The 13,589-nt window shown below is 36.9% G+C and overlaps 1 long non-coding RNA gene across 3 annotated transcripts in view; it reads left to right on the top strand.

The window, feature by feature from the left end:
- LOC129526051 (uncharacterized) overlaps positions 1-7,433 on the top strand; it is a 153,652-nt gene extending 146,219 nt beyond the window's left edge. For 2 of the 3 annotated variants that reach the window (XR_010129316.1, XR_010129317.1), the window contains exons 4-5: positions 4,108-4,170; positions 7,153-7,433. This is a non-coding gene — a long non-coding RNA (uncharacterized lncRNA). The remainder of the gene's footprint in view (positions 1-4,107; positions 4,171-7,152) is intronic. The other variant, XR_010129315.1, reaches the window with a different exon arrangement.
- Positions 7,434-13,589: the final 6,156 nt, after the last annotated feature.

The raw sequence follows: 13,589 nt of genomic DNA, 5'->3' as shown, positions 1-13,589 counted from the left end.
TGCAAAACAATGGACTGACTGTAGAATAGGTTTACTCCTTCCTCAAATTTAGTCTCAGAACCACCTATGCTTCTACATAATTAACTGTCTACCTATCTACCCAGCTTCACAGAGGATTGAGGGCCTGCTTCATGCACTTCTTTGCTAACAGAAATGAGAGAAAGAGAGAGACATTTTGGTCAGGCTTATCTCTTGAAATTAGATCTTATGTACCCTAACTTTGCATGGCAGCAAAGAAGAAAAAGAGACCATTGTGTTTCTTAGATATCTGGAAGACAGAAAACAGGATCCGGGGCAAGAGTCTGTTACTTCTTTTTAAGAGTGGTAATCTGACTCCATGGCCCAATGAGCATGAAGCTCTGACCAGGTAGAGTGGTTATTTCTCCTGTAGTATGGAGGCATGGTAGCTGTGCTCCCTCCACACTGCCTTCCCAGGCAGAGCAGTTGTTCTTCCTCCTTTAGACAGCTGAGGAGGAAGAGAAACCTTTCTCCTTCCCCTTCAGCAAAAAAGAAAAAAAAAAAAAAAGCCCTGCTTCATGCTAGTCAGGTCACGTGTTTATCCCTCAACCACTCACTAAGACCAGGGGACTCAGACACCGTGATCGACCCCAAGTGAGACCATGTCCACACTAGTGGATGGATGGGTGCTGTAGGAATTTTACCAGAAATAGAGTGGAGGGATATTATAGTTCAGACATGACCATCAACAATTGTTGTAAGCGAAACAGCCTCTGTGATAAAGATAAGAGGGCAGGGTAGACTTGATTTGGAAATTTTGGCAGAGAAGTCAGTACATGGTAGATGGATATCAGATACTCAGTGAGTGACAGACCGTATACAACATTGTCAAAGAAAACTCTCAAGAACTAGTTCCATAACTTCTTTTTTTTTTTGAGATGGAGTCTTGCTCTGTCGTCGCCCAGGCTGGAGTATGATGGCGTGATCTCAGCTCGCTGCAACCTCCGCCTCCCGGGTTCAAGCGATTCTTCTGCCTCAGCCTCCCGAGTAGCTGGGATCACAGGCATGCGGCACCACACCTGGCTAATTTTTGTATTTTTAGTAGAGACGGGATTTCACCATATTGGCCCGGCTGGTCTCCAACTCCTGACCTCGTGATCCACCTGCCTCAGCCTCCCAAAGTGCTGGGATTACATGCGTGAGGCACCACAGCCTGCCAGGTTCCATAACTTCTAATCTTGTCAAATGCTTTAAGAATACAGAAGTCTAGAGAAAGTCAAGAAAAGAGAATTTCCAGGAAATCCCCAAGGAAATGTTACTGGGGAGAACTGTTGCCCTGAGAATCTGTACCTCCCACTCAAGGTGGGATAGATAAGAACTTTAGTATGTGACACCTGAAGTTGTGGGGGTATTTATTTCTGCTGCTGGCTGCCTGGTGAGCTCTCCTACCATCAGAACAGATTAAGAGAGAAAGTTGCTGCTATTTGGTGAATTAGTGGTAGTCCTCTAAGAGGGCTGGCCAAAAGTACGTGAATTCCAGGCCATAGGTATAGAGTCCATGATAGGAATTTTGGCCTAGAGTTGTTTCTGCCAGAGGATAAAATAACAGAAAAGTGAGAGTTTATGGAGGATGGGCATTGGGAAATCAGAGTTGTAGAGAGGATCAAGATGTCTAGCTGAAGAAAACATCCTGTACCATGGGAGCTGAAGCCAGACTGGTGGTAGTCTGCAATGCTATTTTCGTATATTCAGTGCCCTGCCTTTCAGGAGAATTATAAATATCTGCCCTGGTAAACTCAGTGTGGCTAATGAAAGGTGAGCAGAGGTGGTGTTCGACTTTCATGTGAGAGCCAGCACATGCACGTTATTCTCTTTTCTCTGCCACTGTGATCTTAGAATCATGTCTTGTGAGGTGGAATCCTGATTAGCCTAAGTCTCTGAATGACTGCAGTAAGCACAGCCTGCTTTGCCACCCTGGAGGCACATGTTGAGTCAACAGAAAATAAACTTTGTTGTTTTGAGCCATTGATTCTTAGGGGTTATTGTTACCACAGCATACTTACCCTATCCCAATCAACACAAGGGACATTGCGTGAGAACCTCCAAAGGCTAGAAGCACTCCTCAGGCCTAACTTTACACATCTGCCAGTCCCAGACAGTGGGGCCAGGTACTAGCCACGTAAGAATTCTTCTCTCTTGCTCCTTTATTACGCTAGCTCTGTCTCCATTCTAGAAAACCTTGGCTGGAAGGAGGGAGATGATGGACATCTACTGGTACTCATAATTCTGATTATTATCTGGAACTGGATAACCTAAAACTACTGCCTTGAGATTGTGTTGGCAATGTAATGTGATCATAGGGATGTTTATTGCCTGAAAGTGACCAGAAAAGACAGGAGCCTGCCAGACCCAGTGACGAGGCAAACACTTTTCCCTATCTCTCCAACTATTAAAAAACAAAACAAAACTAAGCAAATTAAATCAAAATAGAACAACCCCAAACTTCCCTCCATGAAGTAGAATTATAAGAAAGTGGGAAACAATTTTAAAAATTAGAATCTTAAGTTTATCTTTTGCATTGTACTTAACAAACCAGCTACATGAATAAAGACAGCAGATTTTAAACTAAAATTTTAAGTTAACTTCAGAACTAAAGTTTGTTTTTAAATGCAAATGAATGGATGACACTTAAATCTTACATTTATACATAAGAACAAAATTAAATATGAAATTTTAAACATTAGGACAGTGGTTTGTTTCTTTGTTTCTGTTACTGGGTATGTTGTGTGATAGGAGGAGGCTGAAATACAAAGATTTGTGGCGGGAAGCACTGACCCAGCTTTAAGCACAATCCTCAGAGTCTACATCCTTCTTCAATCTTGTCTTCTACTAAAAGGCCTCAAGATCTTAGGCAATTCCCCTGACTTTCTATATTCTACTTTCCTCATCTATTAGCTGAGGGTGACTAACTCTGACTCTTCAGGTGTATGTGAGGAGTATCTAATTAAAAGTCTTGAAAATGTGAAGTGCTCTCTATATATTAAATGGCAGTAGCTTTACATTTTCTCTGTGAGAATTAGAGGATTACTAAAATGGATAATTTTATACTTTCATTTCTCTAAAATGGAAATACTCATACTCTAAATAGGGAATGTCATTTAATTTATTATTCCAGAAATTTAAAAAATATACCTTAAGTGCTGAAAATTTAGTTTATGCTCACATTGATGATTTTTCAGATAGTCAATTCAAAATAAAAACATGCTATGCATATTTTTAATAATAGTATACATTTGAAAGAGCTTGCATATTTATTACTTTAATTGAACCACAGAATTATAGGTTAGGAAGAAACTTTAGCCAACATCTAGTTTAGTGCCATTTTCCTCCTTTTTCCAAGTGTGTGATCAGAGGTCACAAGATGCTCAATAACTGTTTTAGCTCTTATACAGCTAATTCATCTGATACTTTAGTAAATCATCTGAGATAGGCAGGACATTTTTCTATTTTCATTTTCTAAATAATTAATTTGGTTCAAAATATTTTGAAGGTTTTAGACAAAAGTGTCAATTTTGGATTAAGAAGCAGAGATGGGGAGGTGAATTGGCTTGTATGCAGGATTATGGGCAGGCTTGGCAGAGGAAGCCCAGGCTTTTTGACTCTTAATTCTGGTGTTCTTTCCATTCCAGTTAGGTGCAATTAATTCTGCCTGTCATATTAGGCTCTTCAATTGAGGTCTAAGCTGTGTACCCTGCAGTTTAGGTTCATATCACATATCTTGGGGCTGGTAGAGTTTGACAGGAAAAATAAATGACTGGCTTTGTCTAGGTTGGCACAAGAAGAGTATGATCCTTCAGCTGTTGGGAAACAACTTTCACTGTAATCAGAGAGAGATTTGAGAAGCAGTTGCTTGAGTATTGAACATGAAGCTGAAGGACAATTGGGCACCTCAAGGCAGGGCTTAAAGTTTCTGGCTCTGTTCTCTTTAAACCTGTGTTGGAGACCTTTAGAAAAAAAAAAAAGGAGCTACGAGAAACCAACTATAGCAGCAACAATAAAGCTAGATCACAGTTTCTTGATGAAGATGAGAGGATGGTTGTGTGGAGCCTCAACCTGGTGTGTAAAATATGCTTCTTTCTGCTCTCTTAGGTGCAGAGAGTGCTGGAATGGAGGGTTAATTGACCATGGTGGAAAAGAGAGAAACATTTTGAGGTTTGTGGATTACTCAGATGTAACAGTGACTTGCACATATTCCTCATGGTGTTGTATACAAATGGATCAGCAAGAATCAGATACTACACATCACAGATAAAATCCATAGCAACCAGGAAGCAAGATGGTCACATGGGAAAATAGGGGATGGAATTTTATGGACATTATTCAGACCACCTGGCCTTCTTACTCCCATGTTGACACAAAGAAAGAGGACATGATGCTGAAGGACAATTGGGTGCCTCAAGGCACCTGTCTTGCAGGACTATAGTCCTAATGATTCAGTTGGTGGAAGGGAACCACAGAATCACAGATTCTGTGTTTGCACAGCCATGCAGTACTGGAAGACCTTTGCACATCTAGGGATGCTGATGTGGGTGGTGTATTGATTCTGATAATGGTGATTGAATGATGACTATTCTCATTCATTAGCAGAAATTTTACCTAACCTAAAAATGTTTTAAAAAACCTAACCATTGTCTTATCTTTCATAGCATACTGTGAGATTGACTATAAAGATGAACATTAGGGAAATGAAGATGGATTAATGTTCTTGGCAGTCTCCACCAACCCCTGCCTTTCATAGGCAGTCTTACTTCTTGTCGATCTATCAGTTACTTTCTGGCTCTTAAGTCTCATGCTCCTCTGTGAGGCCTGTTAAGAGGGATGGTATATACTTGTAGGCAGAAGACTAGGGTGAGGAATGGAAGTTGGAGACTTCCATTCCATTAACATAGAAAGTAATCTAGGGATATAATAATGGACTGTTTAGGGGTATAGTACAATGGCCCATCCCTGAATAAAGAATATGCTATAGGTTTGCTAATTTTACTTGTTCAGGGTATTTCCAAATTATCAAATTTTTGTTTGTTCTTTTTCTATAAGTGAAAGTAGACACCAAAATGTTTCTGATGTTTGCAGGTGTGTTTCCTTACTACTGTCCTCCCTAACTCTGGCGACCTCTTTGACCCAGCCATCATCCAAAAGCATGTTTAAAGCCATGATTAGGGTAATTAATGTTAAGAATAAATATTCTTTCATTAAGAAACATTATTTAACTCATTTTCCTTATGTGTCACTTAATGTTATTAAGTGACCAATTAGTTTTTAATTATTTCAAATAAAATCTAATTGTATTTTAATGTCATATAGGTAGATTTTTCAAATATGTATGTTCACATTTATATTTAGAAACATACAACCGGTCATCTAACTAGATATTAAAAACTTTGTATACACTTTTCAAGATCTTTACCTTTGTGTGGAAAGCCAAGCTGCCAAAACAAATACATTCTATAGAGTTCTATAACTGGTTAAAGCTCTACAGGACCATCAATAACCAAACATGTGCTGCAGTTGCCTGGAGGCATCGTAAAGTGGTTATTTAAATTAAAGTTGTTTCTTAGTACTTGGGGGAAAAAAACTAAAACAAATCTAAATCAGATGAGTCATTGTGCATTTTAATGAAAAGTTTTTCTAATATGTAAATAAATCTAGCAAAATATCCTCAATAGTATATGATCAACCATGTATAGGGATCCTCAAAGGATCTGTTGTTCTGTACTGTGCCCACTGGCCAAAGAACAGGTACCTAACGTTCTCTAAGAGACTTTACAGATTATACGATGAGATATGGTTTGAACTCCTGTTTTGGCTGACTCCATGCAATCGCACAGTGCTTTAAAATTGTCTTCTATCCTGCATTTTTCTCAGTCGCAGATAATTCTGGCTCACCTGGATTCAAATACTTGTAGACTTGACGCAATCCAACTACCTAAGATCCAAGTGCCCAAGAAACAACTTTCCAGGCTCAAAAAGGTGTCACTCGCTGGCTGTCATAATACTTGAAATTTCTATCACTATATCACTATACTCATTCTATTAATATAAGCTGATGGCTCCTCTAAAGTGTGAGTATATTACCTACAAAGGGGAACAAATTAGCATATTAAATTTATTATCAACATGAGATTATACTGTAGTATGGGCAGCACCCACTCATTTACCCCTAATTTTATGTGTCCCTGCCGAAGAAGCAATTCTGCTTCCAGTCTTGCTACCTTTGACTGCTCATTGGAGCAATGGTTTCCACTGTCACTCCTCATACCTGTTTCCACCTAGGATGAACTGGCCATACAAAGTGTACTAAATAGGGAGAGATGATGAAAACTGACCATTGACAGGAGAAAGGAGAGAGGATATAGGGAAGTTTTACGACACAGATACCTGCTTAGTGAGGGCAAGTCCAAGTTGGATACTTTAGAGTGAGACTCCCAACAGCCATGTGGACAGCATGAATATGCCAAGAGTTTGAAAAAGGAGCCCCAAATGGACTGGGGCCAGGAGAGTGAGATGACAAAGATAGACTGAATCTTTTACAGTTTTGAGCTTTCTTTGAGTACATACTAGAGATATAACAGAACCAGGTGGAGGAAGGAGGCAGGGAATCTAAAATATTTATGAGCTTGATAAGATTGGAAGAGTTTAAAGCAGGAGGTGGAGACAAATGAGGGTAGACTGGAGGGAGGGGTACAAGCAAGGGAGGGCATCTTAAGAGTGCTTCAGAAGAGGCAGTGATATCAGTGGTGCAGGTGTGGATCCAACTTAGACACCCTGTTCTTGTGGGTAAATGCATATTTTCTTTTTACACGGCTGGGTTAAATTACTTCCCCTAGGTCATTCAATTAATCACTTGGAGAGCAAGGAATAGAATCCAGCTCTCAAGGCTCTCATTTCACATCTGGAGCAGGCAAACTAGGGTTCTCCTTTCTGAAACACCCTCTTTTTTTTTTTAAGTCTTTTGCAAATCAGTGAAGTTTTGAGCTCCTTTATAAAGAATTTATGAAATCCTCTTACTCTTTGCGTGATTTAAAATTAAGGTGGTGTTAGTAAAAAAAAAAAACACTATAAATTGCTTTTTGGTTTATCTTCCATTCAAAAATTTAAAATATCTGTCAAAATTTCTTTGATTTTTCCCTGCAGATTTCAAGTTATTGTTCTGGAGAGCTGGAAGAAAAATGAGTTACAGATCTGAAAAAGCAGTGTGTGCGGAGCTTAACTGCTGCATGACTGATTGTGTGATATATTGCTCTTTTCACTAATAACCACAAAGCAGGTAGAGGCATGGCAGACTAATTTGGTTTATATGTCCAGCTGTAAGGCTAGACACTGCATCATTCTTTTCAGAAACCAGTGACTTTAGGCATGTGGAACTCGTAGTCATGACAACAATAAACCAGCTTTGAGTCTGTGTTTCAGCTCAGAAACTGCCTTGTCTCCATTACTTCCTGCTCATGACCTGACTTTTCTTACTCTCTGGGGCTGGGGGCTGGGGATTTATGAAAGATCTATTGAACAGAGCTCCAGTATATGTTTAATGCTTAAAATGTCTCGGCTGAAAGTTTTGCTTGCACAGATGGCTAAAGGCTGGAAGGAGGATAGATCAATCATTATTATAGCTAATGACACGGTTATAAGGGCATACACAAAGGGGAGCTGATTTGGAAAATGGGAAAAGGCAATGTGAAAAGAGGGACTTGGAAGCATTGCTTTGAATAACATAAAAGTGGTTATCACAAATAAAATTTTATTTTAAATACATAAGGGAATTTATGATTCTGAGAGGACTTATCCAAAAGGTAAAATGAATAATCAAACAAAAATTAATACAAAAAATTAAGTGAGTGTGTGTGTGTGTATTTATGCAGTTTTTAAACCTGAAGAAACAATTAGCAGAAGCTCATTGCAAAATCTACGAGTGTTCATTTTAGTGTCCCACTAGTTTAATGGTACTGATAGTGACTGCCTTCAGAGACAGCGTAGCTCAGTGACCTCTGGGTTCAATGGTCTCCATTTAAATATCAGCTGTAATATTGGGAAGTTGTCTGTACAAAGTCTCTCAACATTCTGCTCTAAAGAGAAATGATATGATTTGCACTTCAAAGGGTTGATTGTTGGTAAAATGAGATAATGGAGGAGAAAGCTTAGCTCAGTGCCCTGGATAGAGTGAACCTTCAATAACAGGTAGCTGTCAATGTTGGTTCTATTGGTGTTGTTGCTAGTAGGGTTTGTCATTAATTGAAATCTGTCCTTCCTGTGATTATCATGGTTGAACTCTAGTATTAAAGAGGCCTGATCATAGCGATGGGAAGATTTATTTTTCTTTCTGGAGAGACGTTCTCTGGCTTTACTATTTTCTTTGTATAATCTAGATTGTAAGGAGGGTAGATAGTGGCTAGAGAAGGCATGAATGCCAGACTGAACTGCCAACATAAAAGATGGTGTGTCTGGAGACTTTTGTGCCTTTTAACTGCCCAGTTGTGTTTCTCCCATCACCCAACAAGAAGCGAGAAATTCTACCATCAATTTTGTTTCACTTTCCTTAGCACATTGGTCTAGTTCTATATGACTGCCTTTTTTAAAGCTCTTATTTTCCAGCAAGTTACCCCTACAAGCCAATAGACAGAGACATAAGACATGAATCAAACCCTAGATACAAGCCAAATGCTTCCTTTCTTTTCTATGTACTGAGAAATTGAATGATTTACTTTCCCTGAGATCAGCTTCATGATTTCATGATCACGTGGTTAAACTTAGTAACCGACATGCTCCCTGGAGGCTAGCTTTCCCCCATCACCTTGTAGAGTTTGGCTCACCATGTAAAAATCTGATCGAGTAAATTCAATTATTAAGTTATAATTGAGAAATCATGAACCATTAACTGATTATGTACTTTTTCTTATTATAAGAGTTTAACACTGTCATAAACAATTAGATTTCTCTTTACATTGTTCCCAGAGCAGCAGTTATAATTTATAGCAATATGATTGTTTTCCAAAATATATAATTAGATCACATTTTTCTATTAGAAGTTTTATGAGAAAAGAAAATTTTCATATGCCCGTCATTGCATGAAAGTTAATATACCTCCAGAAAAGAAGATATATTATTTTTCAATAGTAATATTAATTTTAGAAATATTTAAATTGAGTAAAATAATGGGGTGATTAATATGAGGGAAATGTAAATACTATCACGTTAGATATTTGAAAATATAAAATAAATATATATTATATAATTAATGTATGGCAGAAAAGATGTAATTGAGTGACTAACTTTTCTGGATATCCTAGGTGTTACCGAAAAGTGTAATTACATGCTTATGAATGACCATTAAAGTAGCATTATTACAAAGATATTTTTCATACAGAATGATTTTGTATTGATAGCTTTTTTAACATCTTTTAATAAAATTGAGTGAGATAAAAATACACCCAAAGTTTGGAAGATTTTCTGTTTTGTCTTAAGGTCTTGTAATTTCATTGATACTAGTCCTAATGTCTCTAAGCTTTAGAGATGTTTTAAAGCCCAGGTCATTTTTCCTAAGTTAGACTGTTTAGTCTATGCAAAAGATAAATCTTCTGAAGATTCAAAATCTTTTAACATGCCCAGAGGAAACAATTGTCTCTCTAGGAGTTCCTTCTTGGAATATTTCTGTCTCTTCAATATTGGTTTATTTTTGTTATTGCTCACAAAGGTTGCTGATAAAGGTGTTTCGAGTAAGGAAATTGAAACAATGAAAAAATAAATCTATTTCTTAAAATGTAACAGAAGGCTGATTCATCAAATATGGCTTAATGTTTGTGATGTACTTAGCAGCAGAGAGCTCCAGAGTTTTTCCTGGTAGAAATATAGAAATATTTATAACAAAAGGCCAGATTCTTCCCCTTGGAATTCTCTGTGGATCTCTCTCAACCACCAGGGAAAAAGCAGTATCCAGGAATACATAGTCAAAGTAAACTTCTACTCCACAACTTGGTTATATGATTTTATTTTATTTATTTTTAAAATACCTAAATTTTTTACTAATAAGTACAAAAAATCAATTAATTTGTAGAGAAAATTCGAGTTCTTCAATTTAGCAGCCAATTTTCCTAACATGGGCTGGAACTAAAAAAACTATATCATCTAGTTTGCAACAAACTTTCTGCAGTTAAAGATGCTAATTGCAATGATTCATCATAATTCATTGTCAAGATTTGACATAAAATAGCTGGGATGATTTATTTTTAGTTTACATAGTTATATACTGTGATTTCAGTAAATGTTCACTCACATTTTACAAAGGCTCATTATTTCTCTACTATTATTATTATGCTCTGAAAATTTCAAATAATTTCCTGTTTATTTTTCATTGTTTACCTGTCTAGTATTGTCACTGGTAAATGTGAAATAGGGTGGGTTTTTGTTTTCTTTTCTTCTCACTGACCTTATCTTTTACATATTCTGATTATTCTTGAACCAGTAGCTTAAGTATAGATGCAAAAGTGATGAGAGTTTGACTTAGCTTTGGCTTTTATTATCAGATACCCACAAGGAAATAAAGCTTTGATCTACTTCCTTGGAAAGTTAATCCCAGTGATTATGTGGAGATGTGTGCAGTGTTAGCTACAGGGATATACATCTTTAATCTCTTGGCGTTGAATACTTAATCCAGTTCAGATTCTTGGCAAGGAGATTTAAAGAAAGAACAAAATAATTACACTCTTCATGGGCTTTGTTTTCTGGAATGAATATTTGGTAGCTCTGCCTGGTGTTTTACTGTTTAACTGGAGTGCTTAGGAAAATAGATTTGTGTTTACTTGGAGTGATGTAAAAGCTGATTTTTGTGGTCCTCGGTAGGTAAATTTAAAGTATGTCTATTAACTACGGGGCATTTTGGGGAGGGCTTTTACTCTTCAGCTTGTTTATTTTGGCAGAGTGAAGGCTGAATAGAGAATGCACTATTTCCTGTGGAATAATTTCACAGTTATTCTAAAACTGGAACTACTCATTAAAAAGTGTTCATCTTTTCTTCATGTAAATAAAAACTTCATATGCTATTGTAGGCCATAAAAATGCCCACTAAATTTAAATGTAACACAGCTTCATTAGAAAAAGATTTTAAACTAATCATATTTATTTTTTAAAATGCTACTCCAACTTATTGAGAAAATGTGGATTAGGTTAAAATATATTTAAACAAATGTTATTAGGTAACCCATTAGTTCAAATAATATATGTTTTCTTTTGGTTTACATTACACATTATAATTCATAACTACATATCTAAAAAGGAAGACAGAAAACAATAGAAATCTCATCAACCTTACATAAACATTAAAATATTCATGATGCTTTAATGCAGTAGATACAAAGTTAGTATCTTCCAATTAGTATTATAATTTTTTCTGCATATTAATCCTTATCATGCATAAATATAATCTTATACCTGCATAATATGCCATCAAGTTTATTACCATAATTTACTTGACTACTCTTCAAGTTTTCTTTCTCTGTTTTGAATAATGCCAGAACTTATTTGTATTGAAAATATGAAATGCTAGCAAAGTGAAGAACATCATTTTATTATTTATGCTAAATCTTTATTCCTGATTAAAAGAAGATATAAGCAGACCTGTTAGAAATTAATCCTGATATCAGAACAAGGATGAGTGAAATTTTGCACAGGTCTCACTCATTTTAAAATTAATAATCCATATTTGGGTGTTTTTATTGGGTATTTTATATTGACATATTAAAAAAATTTACATAATTTGACTTTTACTTAGAAGTAATGTTTGGTTACTAATATATTAGCAGTTTGCTGGTAATTCAAGTTCAGCCATTTATGTTAATGCATCACAAACAGAAGTAGCCTTTCTTCTTCCCCCTTTCCTTAAGTAGTGTAGCTCTTGTTTCTTCTGTGATTTAAGCTCCAAAGTTTTGTGTCCTTTTTAATTATCTTCTAAAAGTGCATGTTCCCAATGAGGTAAAATTAAGTCTTCAGAATTGTGTCTCAGTAATGAATAGAATCACAACTGGGCAATAGTTGGGTAAAAGTTTCTGGGTCATTTGGGAGAAGACATGTTTGATTTTACATCTTATCAAAATATTTTTTTTAAAGAATTCCTGAAATACTCCCTGGAAAATGTGTCATGGTTTAAGTGTCTCCAAAGTTTTCTTAGAATTTCAAAAGAGTTTTCAGTGTGGACATGTATACATTAAGAATATACTTGAAGCCCATCCTGGCTAACACGGTGAAACCCCGTCTCTACTAAAAATACAAAAAATTAGCCGGGCATGGTGGCGGGCGCCTGTAGTCCCAGCTACTTGGGAGGCTGAGGCAGGAGAATGGCGTGAACCCGGGAGGCGGAGCTTGCAGTGAGCCGAGATCGCGCCACTGCACTCCACCCTGGGCGACAGAGCGAGACTCTGTCTCAAAAAAAAAAAAAAAAAGAATATACTTGAAGCTATGTTGTTTTTCTGGACCCCCTCTAAAGGAAGAATGTAAGAAGGTGTTTTAAGTTGTATTAGTTTAGTTTTGTTTTTAAACTGAATTGATAGAATACTCTGGCATTAGGCAGACAAAGAATAAATTTTGCTTGTAATTAGCTCTAAGTATTCCTTCTTACATAGCTTTGCTTCCTGTGTTTTACCTACCCTGTTCAATGCCAATTTATAGAGGTGAGTGACCTGGCTACCTCTGTATTTTTTATTCAGGAACTTTCCCAAGAGTAGAGGGAATAAAATCTCCGAAAAGAATATTTCATTCAACATAAAACTTTGTTTTCCATTCCATTTTTGAAGCCAACCTTAACATTGTAGGGGATGCCTGGCTTAGGCAAAAGCATTCTGTCTCTCTCTCTTGATCCATGCCCATGGCTGTCTGTACATAACGTGTATAAGGTGTGTAGTGGTTTCAGGAGAGGAGGGGGAGCTGTAGGGAATAAAAAGTTCATGTTAAAGAGGAGTAACACGTGCCGGGTAAAGGAAGATTAACCTCATTCTTAGAATATGTGTTTTTCCTCAACTCACAAAGAAAAATGGTTTCATAGATAAGAAGAGTGTCAATCCTTGTCACGGAGCCTTTTGAAGTCATCATTTATAGTGCTTATTTGAGTATTGTTATCCTTTCTCTCTGGATACTGCAAAATCTTTAGTGTGCTTGGATTTCCATGGCCAACTCTACAAGAATTTAGATCAGTGTTGCTTAAAGTGGGGACCAAGGATCTATGTGGGTCCCAGAACTGTTTGTTAGTACCTGATGATGAGATAAAAAGTTGGGGTCAGAATTGCTAAGCACATTGTTTATTCATTTAATGTTTTTTATGTAGCTAGACTTTCTTGATTATTTCCTGGAGTGCTGGAAACAAACAAAGACAGGTTACCTTGAGTAGCAGTTATTTATCTTTCGGCCTCTGTATTAATGTTAAATATGCGAAAACATATAAGTACTTGTTGTGAAAAAATGAATGTTTGCTGATAAAACTGTACAGCAGCCTGGAGAGTCAGAGATCCTGGGCCTTAATTTAGACCCTGGTGCCTACCAACTGTGTGACCTGAAGCAACCATCTCTGGATTTCTTCATTTGCAAAGTGA

This window comes from Gorilla gorilla, chromosome 10, assembly GCF_029281585.2.
Source record: "Gorilla gorilla gorilla isolate KB3781 chromosome 10, NHGRI_mGorGor1-v2.1_pri, whole genome shotgun sequence".
NCBI lineage: Eukaryota > Metazoa > Chordata > Mammalia > Primates > Hominidae > Gorilla > Gorilla gorilla.
Note: the sequence above shows the minus strand (reverse complement) of the source record. Positions and strands in the feature narration are given on the sequence as shown.